Source organism: Schistocerca gregaria, chromosome 5 (genome assembly GCF_023897955.1).
Source record: "Schistocerca gregaria isolate iqSchGreg1 chromosome 5, iqSchGreg1.2, whole genome shotgun sequence".
NCBI lineage: Eukaryota > Metazoa > Arthropoda > Insecta > Orthoptera > Acrididae > Schistocerca > Schistocerca gregaria.
In genome coordinates this window covers 311,940,912-311,955,098 of record NC_064924.1, presented here as the reverse complement: position 1 = coordinate 311,955,098, position 14,187 = coordinate 311,940,912, and the positions used below count along the sequence as shown (strand labels likewise).

General features: G+C 40.7%; 1 protein-coding gene across 4 annotated transcripts in view; it reads left to right on the top strand.

Annotated features, from left to right (window-relative positions):
* LOC126271989 (E3 ubiquitin-protein ligase LNX-like) overlaps positions 1-14,187 on the top strand; it is a 589,442-nt gene that overhangs the window by 541,202 nt on the left and 34,053 nt on the right. Inside the window, exon 1 of one of the 4 annotated variants that reach the window (XM_049974468.1) lies at positions 7,497-7,677. The exons of the other annotated variants lie outside the window; for them this stretch is intronic. The gene's annotated coding sequence lies outside the window, so the exon portion shown is untranslated. Of the gene's footprint in view, positions 1-7,496; positions 7,678-14,187 lie in introns of those variants that run through there. 4 annotated transcript variants of the gene reach the window in all.

The following is a 14,187-nucleotide window of genomic DNA, read 5'->3' as shown; positions in this document are numbered from 1 at the left end:
TAGAAGAGTTTCGTCCAACCACCTGTAGCATTTTCCTCGTAACAAGGAGAGGCTAGATCGTGCGATCCACCCATTTCGGTATACCTGTCGGCTGTCACTCCCGTGAAATAGGTTAGGTCACTAAGCATCTACTTTCGAACAAAATTGTAGTCAAAGGTTAGGAAGCATAATCTGTTTCGGATCAGATGGAACTTTAAGCCTCGAAAATAAGGAAAGTTATTTACATATTTTATTCTCTTGTCATAGAGTAAACAATGATGCAAAAAGCGGCATTAGAATCGACCATTGTCAGCTTACCATCATCTGAATGCAATCGTTATTATTACACGGCCACTGCCTCGGCACATATCTGCAACGGACCAAAAATACTAAATCTTCGATTTCTCAGAAAATGTTAGGTATCTGGCCTGATACGTATGGTATACAGTGTGAGTCACAAACTATTGCCACCTAGAATAAAAAAAAATCCAGAGGCCTCAAGTCTGGCTAACGAGCCGACCACGACACATCTCCTCCGCGTACAATCCAACAATTTAGAAATGTCAGTAATTATAGGCCCGGAGCATACAGATTACGTAACTAATTTTGGTGAATTTTCCTTGTAATAAACGGGAGATAAAGACTCGATCTTAGTCTGGTAGAAATATTCATGTGTCACGATATATTCATTATTTACATCATCAGCATTTCTGAACAAATTTCAGTAATGTCATGTCATAGCACTGCATTAATTTATATTATTTTTTGTTCCCTTTTATCTACAATAGACTGTCTGCCACGTCAGTACTGGCAATTAAGTGCTGGATTTATACAATAAAGTTACGTTTTTGACAAAGAAATTCTTCTCATACTGTTTCGCAGATGGCGTGCTGTCAAAACCATAAAATACGTAACAAGATGTCACCTTGTACATTCAAACCTTAAATTAATGCAGCTTAAGGTGAACAATCACTGCCAAATAAATGTTTATGTTATAGTTTTAGGCCTAAAATAGAAAAACAAGAAGTTTCAACCATATCGAACAGAAGTAAATACCGAAACGGATGGAATATAACACATAGGTGTAAAAACATGTGCAGATTAAAAAGATAACAAAAAGGTTGCACAGGATGGAGTTAGGAGACACGAAAAAACCGGCAACAGAAGCTTCTAACCACACCAGGATGATTTTATCTATTGTCACTTTGAATAAAAAAATATATTGCTGTTTTTAATGTAAATGTAAATGCTGAAAGGCTGGGAACACTGCTCTAGGCGGTATTCATTTAAGTTCTCACAGATTTTAGTTTTCACGTGTGGATGTCGTTAATACAATATTGAAACTTAAATATGTGATCTTGATCGTAGACCATTGTACACGGATCGGCAGCAAGACAAGACACTGAAAGAACTCACCGAAAAACTCTTCCCTTATTCTCAGTGTCAACAAAAGCTACTCGCTTCAAAAAATTTACAAAGCGCTGTTTTGTTTGACAGGCAGTAAATCAAGTCGCACATCTGTGTCAAACAGCCGCGGGTAAGAGCATTACTTCACTCTAAGAGAAACAAACGGTGCTTCTGTGTTCTACAGCTTGACGAAATTTTACACCGACGTACGTAAAGCTCTGATTTTATGCAAGTGTTCATCGTTGTACAAGCTGCACTGTAACAAAAGTATCAAAAGCTACATCATCACAGCGACCAAGAAATGTACACCAGTGATATAGCAGTTGCAAATCTTATGTTGAGATATGTGCCTTTTAAAATTAAAATATTATTAGCTGGTGCCTCTGCGAACAAGCGAAGAGTCGTTTCCAAAACAAGTAGATATTGAACTGTGAACTAGCTCAGATGTTAACACACTGAACTTTCATTTGAGAGGATCAGGATTCATCTAAACTTCCTGATGCAGATTTCTAATACCTTGTCTTATCGCTTCGGTGAATGCCGGGACTGCATTCGCTTCCCATCTTCCACGAGTTGAGCTAATGATTTGCCTGTAATGACCTCGACGATATGTTAAACTGGGACCTTTCTTCGTAGTAGGCCTGAGATACTAACTGATTTTCAGGGACAAAAATCCAGTAACAGGTATTTGACGATAATAAAACACCAATACAAGTAAAATCATTTAATTAAGTTAATTGTGACGTCTGTTTTGTTTTCGATAAGGACATATGAAATAAAGTGAAATTATTAACGTGATGACCAAAATGATCAACAAGTACCTAAAATTGTAACAGGAACAGACACGTTCAAAATCTTTAAAGACGTTTTCTGTTCCCTCGCTGAATGGAAACTAACTATACAGTTTGAATGGGGAAGGAAAATGACGTATTCAGAGCCCAGAGGTGATATCTTAACAAACTACTTACAGATGTAGCAGACCTGGTAGGATCAGAAGTACTGACTTTATAAGGAGCTTCGTGTAGATAAAAGTCAATAAATGTTTAAAGGAAACAGAAGAGGCAACAACAATGGTAGAACTTATTTGTACTTGAATCATTTTACAGAATGATTGTGATAGAGGAAATACCACAGCAGAGAAGGGGAAGTCGAACATGTAAAATTGTACGGATAATCACTCAATAAAAGCTAGTATTTTGGTACACATTGTGTACCCGTTAGGTTCCTTCCAGAGTATGCTGATGCAATAGCTCTTTACTGAACAATCGTATACAACTTCTCACTCGACAAAAGATCCGTATCCAAAGATTTGAAAGTTATACAGGTCACACCAATATTCAAGAAAGGTAATGGGAATAATCCATTTAATTTCAAATCCATATCATTAGCGTCGATATGCAGCAGTGTTTTGGAATACATAATTGTGTTCGAGCATCATGAATTACCTCGAAGAGAACGGTCTGTCGACACATAGTCGGTACAGATTTAGAAAGCGTCGTTCTTGTGAAAAACAGCTAGCTCTACTCACACGAAGTGTTGAGTACAGTCGTCAAGGGATTTAAAAAATGGTTCAAATGGCTCTGAGCACTATGGGACTCAACATGAGGTCATCAGTCCCCTAGAACTTATAACTACTTAAACCTAACTAAGCTAAGGACATCACACACATCCATGCCCGAGGCAGGATTCGAACCTGCGACAATAGCGGTCACGCGGTTCCAAACTGAAGCTCCTAGAACAGCACGGCCACACCGGCCGGCAAGGGATTTCAAGTTGCTTCCGTAATCCTAGATATCCAGAAGGCTTTTGACACTGTTCCTCTTAGGCGACTTTTAATCAGAGCGTCTGCTTATGGAATATCATCTCACTTAGGCGAATGGATTCGTCATTTCCTGTCAGGTCACAGTTCGTAGTAATTGATGGAAACTCGTGATTAGAGCCATTTGAACCAAGTAAAACAGAAGTGATTTCTGGCGTTCCCCAAGGTAGTGTTACAGGCCCACTGCTGTTCCTTATCTATATAAACGATTTAGGAGACAATATGAGGAGCCGTCTTAGGCTGTTTGCAGATGATGTCGTTTGTCATCTAGTTAAGTCATCGGTAAGTCAAAAACAATTGCAAAACGATTTAGATAAGCTATCTCTAAGGTGTGAAAATTGGTAGTTGACCCTAAATAATGAAAAGTGTGAGTTCATCCGCTTGAATGCTAAAAGGAATCTGTTAAACTCCGGTTACTCGATAAATCAATCTAATCTAAAGGTCGTAAATTTAAGTACATACAAGGAATTACAATTATGAACAATTTTCATTGGAAATAACACGTAGAAATTCTGGTGGGGAAGACGAACCAAAGACTGCGTTTCATTGACAGAACACTTAGATGCCTACTCTCCGCTTGTTTGTTCTGTCTTGGAGTACTGCTGGATTCTTACCAGGTAGGATTAACGGAGTACATCGAAAAAGTTCAAAGAAGGGCAGCACGTTCTGTATTATGGAGAAATAGGGCAGACAGTGTCACAGGCGTGATACAGGATTTCGGGTGGACATCATTAAAACAAAAAAGTTTCTCGTCGCGGCGGAATTTTCTCACGAAATTTCTATCACCAGCTTTCTCCTCCGAATGCGAAAAATTTGTTGACGCCAACAAACATAAGGAAAAGCGATCGTCACAATAAAATAAGGGAAATCAGAGCTCATACAGAAAGATGCAGGTGTTCGTTCTTTCCACGCACCGTTCGAGAGTGGAATAATAGATAATTAGTGTGAAGGTGGTTCGATGAACCTTCTGCCAGGCATTTAAGTGTGATTCCCAGGGTAGCCATTTAGATGTAGATTCAGATAATCACAGCTCTGAAAATGCGGTGTTGTGGAGCTACGACCATGAAACATAAGCCAATCAGCAGTGAGACCGTGGAAATTTGTAAGGCCCTGTCCAACAGGGCAGTTTTATCAGAGCAAGCTGCTGTTGTGTTGCTGTGTTCTTCTTATTGTATCTTATATTAGGACTTCTTCCTTTTTGTTCGCACGTGGAGCGTGGGAAGAATGAGTGATTAACTGCATCTATGGGCGTTGCAGTTAGACTGATGTTGTGTTCACGCTGTCTGTGGGAGGTAGTGGTATATTCCTACACTCCACTTTATACCAACTTTCCGAAACAGTCTCTGACGCAAAACCAAAGTTTACCTAGTTTTGACTGTTTAACGCAAGCAACTTGAGCTAATTTAATCACTCTGTGAGCTAGTCGGCTGGGACATGTTACGATAATGACGTCTGTACGCAAATCTCCGATTAGAAACTACTGTAAGGATGTAACTCCACAACAATAAGAGCCAGTGGCTAAGCATCAGACGACAAAAGCTCATGCATCAATCCTCGGTCGTTCCTAGGACTTTTTGTGGATTATTGCTTTTCTCACCACTGGCAAAGACTGTAAATATGAACTGCCAAGTTTCTGCCTGGTTCGTAAGCCTTATAAACTGTAGGTCCCCTTATAAACTGAGTAAATCAGTTCTAATGTATGTGCAAAGTAAAGGCATATCGTTTCCAATGTAATCATTTCCAGCAAAGCACTGCAGCGTTTAATCCAACATTCGGTTCCATAACCGCTTTACATCTCATCTCAGGAAAGATTCATTAGTGACTGGCAGATTTTACGTCTCGTCTTCAGTCATAAGCTGAAATTCGTGTCAAGTTTGTCTTTCTTCCTCCTGCACCACGCAGACATGAAAAATATATTTGATACATAGCCCTCTCTAATAAATTAGCTTCAAAAATATTATTCTATGCTATACTGGGTGTAACGGGTGTAAATGCATACTTTTCTGTTGGTGACTGAGGATAGCGTATTGAACAACATTAGATTATTATTTACTTCCTTTGCAGACTAATGGTTATAGCTATTAGTAGCATCAGGTTTTTAGGTTAGTACATCCAAGTGTATGTGACAACAGCAAGCCATCAACGCTTGTTTTTACCTGGGCAGCAGGTCAGGCGTTGAAATGTGGCGCATGGACTCAAAACAGTACTTACTGACAGGCATAGTCCACTTAGTGGTGCAGCTACGGCTGTGCATAAAACATTGGGTCGTAAAGTTTGTGATGTGTTTGTGGGAAGACTGTTCAGTGCAGAAGAAAAACAACCAGAACACTGACGTGTGTTATTAAGGGACCACATATAAAAAATATGTGCACTTATTACCGTTGCACCCCGTATAGACAGCCTACGATTATCTGCCGTAACATGCAATAGAGAATACATCCAAAAAGACTGAAAATTTAAGCCAGCAACGGAAAAGGGGATTCCGACAGTCAAGAAAAATGTGGCTGAAGACGGCATAACCCACCTAATAGACATTAAAAGTAGTAGGTCTTGCTATTTGTACAGTTAAAAAACTGACGATGGCTGAAGTCGAGAGGATATAAAATGCATTCTGGCAATAATAAGGAATGCGTTTCCGAAAATAATGATGAAGGTTAGACGGGTGGATCGGGTAACTAATGAGGAGTCATGAATCTAAATGGTGGAAAAATTTATAGTACAGTGGTTGATAATTCTTCCGGGTTATATGGCCATGGTCCATGGAATTCTTCTATTGCTAACGTTTCGTCCAGTACTACGCTGGGGTACTCAAACAAAGAAATTAATGGAGTTTTAAGACCTAAGTACAGCAGGCCAAAGGACAAGGATGGTACACAGCAATGGGAAAATACGGTGTATTTACCTTTCATTAGTAAGGTTACAGATCGAATCGGCAAAATTTTGCTGAAACATAAAGTGAAACCGGTATTCAAATCTACCAGAAAAATAGGACAAGTACTTCGTTCTGTTAAAGATAGAAGGTCACCATTATCATTTAGCGGTGTGTATAAAATTCCGTGTACTTGTGGCAAAGTCTATATTGGTACTACGAAAAGAAGTGTGAATACGAGGGTAAAGGAGCATAAAAGTCTTTGCCGACTGGGAAAAATAGATAAATCGGCCGTTGCGGGACATGCACTTCAGTCAGGTGACCATGTAGTTAAGTTTTCTGAAACTACAGTTTTAAGTGCTACCACGAACTATTATCCACGACTGTGTAGGGAGGCTATTGAAATGTATAAACACGAAGATAACTTTAATAGAAAAGAAGAGGCCTTGGAATTAAGCGAGATATGGACAGTGGAGTTACAGAATCGATAAGTGATTTTTATCTATGAAGGACTATTATCGATAGCTACATTTTATCTTTGACTAGTTTTCTCTCTGCTACTATGTGCAAGCTAGACCACGCCCACTTTCCTCGGTATTTAGGCCGCTCTCCGACGCGCGACTCGTCAGTGAGCAGGACTCAGCAGGGCCAGCCATACCTCTGAAGATGTCCAACTTAGTATTGGACGAAGCGTTAGGAATTGAAGAATTTCATGTACCACGGCCTTATAACCCGGAAGAATTATCAACAACAGTACCATCCGGTCGTGAAAGCCTTCATTGTATAATTTATGGTACAACTTAACTAAAAGAAGGGATCAGTTGAAAGGACACAAGCTGAGACATGAAAGAACCGAATTTGGTTATTGAGGGAAGCGCGCTGAGTAAAAATTGTGGAGGGAGATTAAGGCTTGACTACAGGAAACTGGTTCAGATGGATATGGGATGCAATAATTATGCAGGTATTGTACAGGGTAGACTACTGTGGTGAGTTGTGTTAAACAATACCACAACAGTGAAGAGATGGAAAGCGAAGGAGGGGGAACTCAGTTCCCTGTGAGCTCACGAAGGGCTTAGTGCCGAAGTAAGTAGTAGTAGAAGTCGAAAAATGCAACTGAGAACCTCACCGCCCTCCCGATTGTCATGCACACACTGGCGTCTGTCTTTTAGTTTTTCCCACAGCGCGGGCCATCAAAAGCAGCGAAATTTCCAAACCGGCGTTTATTTGATCTGCAACCTGCGCACGTGCTACACGCCAAGGCGCGGCCGGCGGCGTACCCGGTATGACGGCACCTCCTGCGAAACTGCGCGTCGAGTCGTTGTTATTGCTGGCCGCGTGCTCCGCGGGAGTGGGGGCGGCGGTGTTCCGTTGTTTGTTGGGAAAGCCGCGGCAGGAATGCCGCGCAGCCAGTTGCTGCGACATTCGCACGCACAACCACTGGCAGCGTCTCAGCTGTCGTCGACTTCTCTTCGAATTCGTGTTATTTAACATGACTTTTGACTGTTTAGCTAGACGTCGAAGAGTCGTGATGGAATTTCGGTAGGGCAGGCCTGACGTGAACGTCCAACCACGATGCGGCGCCCCGAAATGTAGACATCATTAGGTGAGTACGACTATTAGTGTTGGCTGCATCTAGTCACTGCAGTACGCCGTCTCCGAAGCATGCGAAGTGTAGCCGCTAAAATTCGACCTACCCGTTGAGCTGAGGTGAAAAATAACACCAATTGCTATCTCTGTACAGAGTGTTTTTAAACTCCCCGCACGAACTCTTAGGACCATACAGCACCCAGCAAACGTACCAAAACTATGGGCCCCCCGCTCTCGAATTTTTCTGGGGAAATTTGTCCGTTAGTAGTTTTGAAATGGAAATAACAGCACTGATTCGTATTACCTGCACATGACTGTGCAATATTTTTAAGGCACTGGGTATAATACATCGTTGACAAATCTGATTTTCAGTTGTACGAAGAGTACCACCGACGTAATACTGTTTCATTTAACCACATTCCACGTTTTACAGCTGGGCGCTAGACTTTCATTGGCATGGTCATTACCCTTGTGACATTCTGCACAACATCTCGCGCAACAAACATTGGTTACAGAGATTATTTGCTGTACGTTGCTAACAAAGCTCGTCTCGAAATCCTTAGCTGATAAAAAGCGGTTGGCATAATCTTCTGTGTTTTAAAATGCATCATATTCTGGCAACACGTATACTATTATACAGTACCGTTTGCTATTTAAATTGATCTGTGTTATTGTGTTTATGTTCTTGCCTTTGAATTTAAGCAAACTTGTAACATGCAAACTGCAAAATACGCGCTTGTGGATTAGCCATTTAATACACCGACATCTTCCCACATCAAATAGCGCTCAGCGAAAACAAACAATCGAAGTACTCCCGAAGTCTGACAGTTATTCTTTTGAATTGTGGTTCGTAATGATCGACACGACTTAGAGATATTGTTCTTCATTCCTTTAACACGTGTTTGAATGTTTAAATCAGTCAGACGAGTTAGTATTCTTATTCTCTTCCGCCGAATGTTGCGGCGTTCCGTTTCCAGCTTCTACAAGCATTCAGAAGTAGATTAGGCCCCAGACTGTGTGTAGCCACTATTTATTGTATGCAACAGAATTATTTAGTACGTCGACAAATTTTGTTCTACCGAGAGATCTGAAATTCATAAGTTTATGTACGATACACTTCACACTTTAACGTGGCTGTATCAATTTACAATCTACTTCGAGACAATCTGCACAAGTCAGAGTCTGTAGCGACCGGCTACTGTCAGTTCTGCTTGCCGGTAACTGTAGCGATGTTAAAAATCTGGGGCAGCGGTTACCACTAAGTAAGAACAAAAGCACCTGGTAACTTTATCAGTCTCAGCGCATAGAGGGGCTTAATAGGTAGCGCCCGAAAAATTTATTTCACTTTTTACGATGGAGAGACTTATTCATAAACAGTTTTAGTTTCCACATCAGTGGAGCCAATAACAATGAACTGTAACGGGTAGATGTAGAATCCTGAATAATATTGGTTGTGTAACTCAGGCAACGATTTAAAGATCAGTGTGCATAGCATTTATTAGCTCTTAAATTAGTAAAATAATGGACGTTACCTTCACATGTTTTATGAAAGTAAAATAACCCTTTTAAAAAAAGGGTACATATTGCCGAAATTAACCGGCCATGCCTAGGACGTGCAATGTGTGGTGTGTAGAAAAGAGTTCCGATACCAACTTGTATCGGGAGATGCATCGTTTACAGGAACAAACCTGTAAATATTGTGATCCATTCTGGACGAAAGAAGGGTATTTACTTACTGGACTTCATGCAGTTACGGCATTTGTTGCAAACTAAGTAATGAGTGTCTAGCGTAGGCCGCTGCTGTAGTAGCGGAACATATCATCAGTGGAAGGAGCCGCACTGACTATACTACGGGACTAGTCTTGTTTGATAGCACTGTGCTTTGTTACCACATTATTTAGATGACTACAGACGTAGGAATTAGCCCAGTCACTGAAATTCTCAGATACGTGAAGCGTAAACATGTGACAAGGAAAGTAAAAAGCGACAAATATTTTCATGAGTGAAAGTTTGGCGTAACCAGTAACGTTTCCGCTCACAAGATTACTTACGTCTCGTTAGTCTGTAAGTGGCATATTTTAAGAGACATTCAGTTTGTTTGAAGCATATGACAGTAATTTTAAGAAGTAAACATGTACCAAGGAAAGTAATTAGCGACAAATATTTTCATGAGTGAAAGTTTGGCGTTTCCGCTCACGCTATTGCTTACGTCTGGTTAGTCTGTAAGTGGCATATTTTAAGAGACATTCCGTTTGTTTGAAGCATATGACAGTAATTTTAAGAAGTTTATTCAAAAAATGATAGTAGATTCTGTGAAGCCCTCTGCCTCCTCTCCTATATGGGGCGGGAATAAAAATTTTGAGGGGTGCCAATGACATTGTAATTCTCTCCAATACGGCAAAGGACGTGAAAGAGCAGATAAACTGAACGGATCTTGTCTGGAAAACAGGTTATAAGGCAAATATCAACAAAAGTAAAACAAGGGTAATGGAATATTGTCGAGTTAAATCAGTCGATCCTGAGGGAATAAGACTGGGATGTGAGATACTACACGTAGTAGATGAGTTTTGTTAATTGGACCACAAACTAATCGATGATGCAAGGTAAGATAGCAAGAGAATAGTTTCTGAAGAAGAGAAATTTGTTGCCATCGAATACAAATCTAAATGTTAGAAAGTCTATTTTGGAGGTATTCGTCTGGAGTGTAGGCTTCTGTTAAAGTGAAACATGAACGAAATCGGTTCAGACAAAAAGAGAATAGAAGGCTTTGAAACGTGTTGCTATAGAAGACAGCTGATCAGACGGGTAGATTAAATAACTGATGAAGCGGTATCGAATGGAACGGAGGAAAAATAGGGAGATCAGTTGACCTGAGGCATCAAGAAAATAGTCAGTTCGATTATGGAGGGAAGTGTGGGAGATACAAATTTTTTTTTGTCGTCAGTCTACTGACTGGTTTGATGCGGCCCGCCACGAATTTCTTTCCTGTGCTAACCTCTTCTTCTCAGAGTAGCACTTGCAACCTACGTCCTCAATTATTTGCTTGACGTATTCAAATCTCTGTCTTCCTCTACAGTTTTTGCCCTCTACAGCTCCCTCTAGTACCATGGAAGTCATTCCCTCATGTCTTAGCAGATGTCCTATCATCCTGTCCGTTCTCCTTATCAGTGTTTTCCTTCCTCTCCGATTCTGCGTAGAACCTCCTCATTCCTTACCTTATCAGTCCACCTAATTTTCAACATTCGTCTATACCACCACATCTCAAATGCTTCGATTCTCTTCTGTTCCGGTTTTCCCACAGTCCATTTTCCACTGCCATACAATGCTGTACTCCAGACGTACATCCTCAGAAATTTCTTCCTCAAATTAAGGCCGGTATTTGATATTAGTAGACTTCTCTTGGCCAGAAATGCCTTTTTTGCCATAGCGAGTCTGCTTTTGATGTCCTCCTTGCTCCGTCCGTCATTGGTTATTTTACTGCCTAGGTAGCAGAATTCCTTAACTTCAATGACTTCGTGACCATCAATCCTGATGTTAAGTTTCTAGCTGTTCTCATTTCTACTACTTCTCATTAGCTTCGTCTTTCTCCGATTTACTCTCAACCCATACTGTGTACTCATTAGACTGTTCATTCCGTTCAGCAGATCATTTAATTCTTCTTCACTTTCACTCAGGATAGCAATGTCATCAGCCAATCGTATCATTGATATCCTTTCACCTTGTATTTTAATTCCACTCTTGAACCTTTCTTTTATTTCCATCATTGCTTCCTCGATGTAGCAGTACACGCGGACAATCTCAGCATTCGGTGAAATAATGCTCCCCACCCCCTTTTTTTACTGAGTGTTCTTGCGAAACGCAGATTTTACATTTCCTGGCATGCTTAGCAACTGTAGAAACTTCTTATTGCCAAGTAAGCGATATCCCAGCCACAGGTCCAACACTCCTTCCGGTATTTTGGAACGAACATGTGATGGGATGAGGTTAACTCGATTAAACAAACGTTGTCAGTAACTTTCTCCAGTGCTCTAAGTGTCTGTTGAGCTGCGGCCAAATTCTTTTTTTACGCTAGTCTTGAAAAAACAACTGCGATGTGTTGCAGGTGTATGTTCAGCAATTTGTCGCATGTATCGCTCAACTGTTTCGTTCCCAGGGAAATTAAGTCCGACGTCGGTTTAAAGTGGAAGCTTTCATCACCGGTCTCTGGCTAACTTGGCGTTAGTAGTTCCTAGAAACCGTTTTGCAGTACTTCGTGCATTATTTAGAACACTTCCTCTCATTTCTCATTCCGCAGAATACCTTTTAAGTGGCGAAGTAAAAGGGCTCTTAGTTACATACCGTCAGTACTTGTGCAGTACGTTCTAAAACTAAGAGCTAACTATTTCTAAGTTTGTAATGATAAATGAAGAACATTATATCGGAGGAGTACAGTGGAGGTCCGCTATTATTGCTACTTCCTCCAGAAACCTTTCAGTGTACGTATATGTATGAAATTTCTAAGAAATCCCTTTTGATGATCTCTAAGTCTGGTAGCATGCCTTCTCGGAATTTCTTTTTTAAACTGAGTATATTATACGCCTCGATAGTTGAAGTACAGTTTAATACGAAATAGTAATCTTCTTTCGGAGAAAAACTTCGAGCTATTTCTCATTGAATATAAGGTTGGTGCGAAAGTTGGTTGTGCTTTTTGTGTTGCGTGTTATTCCAGTTGCTATGGGTTTATTTATCGATTGTTACTTTTTATTTGTATTTCACTGGTGCTATTTGAGTTTACATATTGTCATTTTCTCATTTGGAGAAAATGAGTGGGGTAGAAAATGGATTGCCAAGTGGAGAAATCGAAGCATTTCCGACATAATCTTCCCTTTGAGTTCAATAGAGAGGTGTCAGCAGCGGAGGAAACCAGAAACATTTGCATCGGTGTGTGAGACTAAAGCTATTGGACAGAACACGGCAAGAAAACGGTTTTCTCGTTTTAAAGAGGATCGTTTGGACAGACTCTACGCGTTCAGGAAGACCTTCGGTATTTGATGGACATCGTTTAGATGCATTAATCCAACGCATTAATCCAACGCATTAATCCAACGCATTAATCCCCAATGATCCACGTCAGCGCACTCGAGAACTGACAGATGTGGTGAACTGTGGTTATTCCACCATCATGCGACATTTGCATGCAGTGGGGAAGGTTCAAAAATCGGGTGTATTGCCACCGCATGCTCCAAGTCAAAATCACAAAAGTCAGTGGGTGGTCATATGTGCATCTCTGTTTGCCCATCATCAACTGGCTCGTGAACAACACCGGCCATTTCTATCTTGTATCGTTGTTGGTGACAAGAAATGATGGCGTTATGCTAACATAAGGAAAAGAAAGGAATGGTTGAATCCAAATAAACAGCAAGTCCCCGTACAAAGAGCTTCGCGCCTCCACATAAGATAATGTTATGCATCTGATGGAACGACGACGGTGTGGTGTGCTATGAATTGCTTACCTGAGACATTTATTTTCAACAACTGAAACGTCTTGTACACGCACATCAAATACTACAGGCAGATTGCGTGAAGTGATGCTAATCCGCGACATTGCGAGCCCACATTTTTCTAGACCCACAAAAAACACTATATATTATCTAGGTTGGGAAGTCATTCCGCACCCACCTTATTCACCTGATTTTGCGCCCTCACATTTTCTCCTTTTCTGCTCTCTATCGAACGGCCTTCAAGGAACCGCCTTTCCGGATGAAAATGCGCTCCGAACATGGTTCTTCGCCTGAACGCCACGTGGTTTCTGCAGTCGCGAAATCGAAAAATGACCCCAGCGATGGCAGACGGTTATAAATAGTGAAGGAGAATATATTATTCATGGTAGTGTTTTTGTTATACTTATGGAAAAAGGCTAGGAATGAAAGCAGCCACTTAATATATAAGTGGTATGCATACAAAAAATTTCCTCCCTTTCTTTTTCCCGAGAATATGCCTATTAATACCTCATAGGAAAGCGTTTCTGAAGAAGAGAAATTTGTTAACATCGAATATAGATTTATGTATCAGGAAGTCGTTTATGAAAGTATTTGTTTGGAGTGTAGCCATGTATGGAAGTGAAACATGGACGATAACTAGTTTGGACAAGAAGGGAATAGAAGCTTTCGAAATGTGGTGCTACAGAAGAATGCTGAAGATTAGATGGGTAGATCACATAACTAATGAGGAGGTATTAAATAGGATTGGGGAGAAGAGAAGTTTGTGGCACAACTTGACTAGAAGAAGGGATCGGTTGGTAGGACATGTTTTGAGGCATCAAGGGATCACAAATTTAGCATTGGAGGGCAGCGTGGAGGGTAAAAATCGTAGAGGGAGACCAAGAGATGAATACACTAAGCAGATTCAGAAGGATGTAGGTTGCAGTAGGTACTGGGATATGAAGCAGCTTGCACAGGATAGAGTAGCATGGAGAGCTGCATCAAACCAGTCTCAGGACTGAAGACAACAACAACAACAACAACAACAACAACAACAGTGTAGCTAC